The sequence below is a fragment of the Hylobates moloch genome, unplaced genomic scaffold, assembly GCF_009828535.3.
Source record: "Hylobates moloch isolate HMO894 unplaced genomic scaffold, HMol_V3 SCAFFOLD_11, whole genome shotgun sequence".
In the NCBI taxonomy this organism is placed as follows: domain Eukaryota; kingdom Metazoa; phylum Chordata; class Mammalia; order Primates; family Hylobatidae; genus Hylobates; species Hylobates moloch.
Genome location: NW_026652286.1, coordinates 97,730,129 through 97,733,157, shown reverse-complemented (window position 1 = coordinate 97,733,157; position 3,029 = coordinate 97,730,129).

Sequence of the window (3,029 nt, the reverse complement as noted above, 5' to 3'; positions counted from 1 at the left end):
GTGCTGGGGCTCCTCTTTCCGCCCTGCACTTTCTGCCTCACCGCCCGCCGGGGAACCGAAAGCAGCAATCTCGACGCTGTCCGGTGTGACGTGCCTGCCTGCCCGCACTACCCCGCAGCGCTTCCTGTCCTAAAAAGCCATGGGCTCCGACACAGGCGGGACACGAGACGCTGGAGGGCTGGAAGTCACACTCAGCGGCCCCGCATGACACTAATCTCGGTACTCGCACCTTCTGGGAGCGCAGGAGTTTTTTTCGTGGGCGGGGGCGGGGGCGGGGGCGGAAGGGGGGGGACAATATTTGGCCCCAAACACACCACAGGCTCAGGCTGGGGCTTCCTGCCCTGCTCATATTCCACAGGACCCCACTCCTCCCCCACTTCACAGACACTGGCCCCCACGCGCTCCCGCCATGACAATGTGGCAGTCACTCCTGCTCTCCCTTCTGGAGGCAAGCAGCCACCAGGCAGGGACTTCTGTGGTCCTGAAAGTGACTGCCTCTAGCCTGAAGATTTCAGGGTATGTTTCCACTGATAATTGTGAGATCCTTGTACATGAATCGAAGGGTGAAATACAGAGGGCTGCCAAGGGAAGTATTCCTCTGAGGAATAAAGTTACTAGAACATAAAATAGGAGTGTCCGAGCAAATGGGTTTCAGCCCTAACTCTACCCTGCCCCTAGTTCCTAGGAGTGCCCAGGCCCTAGTGCAAGGTCAGAGAAGTGGAGTAACAACTCCACCAAACAGATTAGGACCCAGAATAATGGGCTTGGCTGGTACCAGCCCTAGAATCAAGAAAAAGAGGGTAAGCAGAGTTGTAAAAGCCTCTGTTAATCCCAGGCAGTCAGGGGGCATAGGTCTAGTGGCAGAAATGAAGACGGTAACACGCCAACGACGAAAGGTAAAGGAATAGAGAAAAGAAGAAAGGCAATAAGTAGAAGGAGGCCCACATAGGGTGCAGAGGCTTGAAACACCAAAGGACCAGTGTCATTAGCGGCGATTCACTAAATCAAACCCCTGATAGACCACTCACTGTGCCTGGGGGTATGTTCATTTCACTCTTACAAGTCAGTTAGGTGGCTATTACCCACCTAGGTAAGGTGGCTTTATGTCCTGGTTTGCCTGGGACAATCCCAGGAGACACCTGCTGTCCCAGAATCTATGATGGACCCATTCCAGGGTCAATAATCACAGGTACCCCAGGTTAAGGTACTCCTTTAAGGGGCAGCAAATAAACTAGAGGAATGAGCTGATATCCCCAGGAAGGGAATTATTTCTACGCTGCTTATTTCTGAGGGACTAAAGGGAAGGATAAAACTGGAATCCAGTTGAGCCAAGGAAGCAGCTGAAGTTCCTTGATGCTACATTTGAGGAGTAGGTGGACATCACCAGAGGAATGGAAGAGACCATCTCCAGGGCTTCAGAGGTGCTGTCCAGACTTCAGCAGTGTGGAACATCTGTCTTTCCATTTCAGACAGATAGAAGCCAAGAATAAGGGTCACTCCTGCTCATTTGTCAGGAAGCTGTGTTCCCGCCTCACAGGGGACCATGCCTATCTGAGGCTGGGACTCTCAGAAAGGCATTAAGAATATGCCCTCATGGTAGTACGGCTATTGTTCACAGTGCACCAAGTAGCTGGGAGCAGGGCTGGTACTGAAACAGACTTTGCCTTGTCACAGTTACTTCCTGTGAATTCCAGCCACGTATCCCTGTTCAGGGGCCAGGGTGGCAGTGGGAACACTCCCATCAATGTTGGAACTCTTTCTTGCTCGTTTCTGTTGATGAGCTGGATGATCTCTTTGCTTCCTGCTGCTTGGGGGAGTGACAAAGGGATATTGTGCCTCAGGGAGTCCCTTCACTCACCTACACAACCTCACCACTCTCGACTCACCTTCTTGTTATTATCTGGCCCCCCTCCCGCACACTACCTCCTCAAACCCTGCAGAATGTGGACAGGATCTGAAGGAAATAAAGAGGGAGGGGAGGAGCTACTCAATCAAATGCTAAAGGAAAAGATCCTCAGTTCTTATATGGATAGCCTTATACTCTGTCAAAAATGCTTCCTATGGTTCAGTATGAGACACTTGTGAGAAAGAAGCCATTTTACCCATCAAATACCAGTCCCTACTGCTAGTAAGTTCCATGACCACCCACAGGACTGTTGGGGTAGCCAGTTGGTGTTTTATGCCCTTTAAGACACGACAACAAGTGTCTTCCCTGTTTTCTTCAAAGGGACAGAAGGATCTGAATGCCTAAGAAAGTCTTTGAGGACAAATGACATGAGAATAAGCCACTAGGTAACAGAACTCCAAAATTTTAACACATCCACAAGCATCATTTTTTGAACACATTTGCCTCCTTCCACTTCTGTCTTACTAAACAGAGAAAAGCATATTTTTTGGTAATACAATCAAGACCCAGAGTCTTGATCAAGGGGGTAAGAATTGGGATATTAGGATAAATTATAATTATTCAATCTTTTAAATATTCAATTTCATATTAGGCCTTTTGATTGAGAGGCGGAGTGGTGCAGTAAAAAGAACATTGGCTTGGAGTCAGAACCAAGTCTGGTCAAGATACTTACTACTTCACTAAGCCTCAGTTCCCTCCTCTGTAAAATGTGTGTAACAGCACCTACCTTACAGAGTGCTGTAAGAATCAAAACATTTGTGCACACAAAAAGTGTTAACAGTGCCTGGCCATATTAAGTAGGTTTGGCAAATGGAGCAATTATGTGTGCAGGAGCTAATATATATGGTATTAGGGTCAGATACTGACTGTAGCTGACAGAAACCAATGACTGTCATAAATGAGAACAAAATACAGGGGTTAAAGGATCAAAATTCTTAAAAAGGATCAATGGGTATAACAAAATATATTTTTGACCTGCAAAATCCTTAATATAATGTGCTTGTGTGTGTGTGTATCTGTGTATGTGTATATATATATACACAACTTAACCCACTGAGTTATTGTAAGCTTTGTGGTAATACGTGTTGAATAATTTGGGGTTGACAAAGATGTATGTATGGCT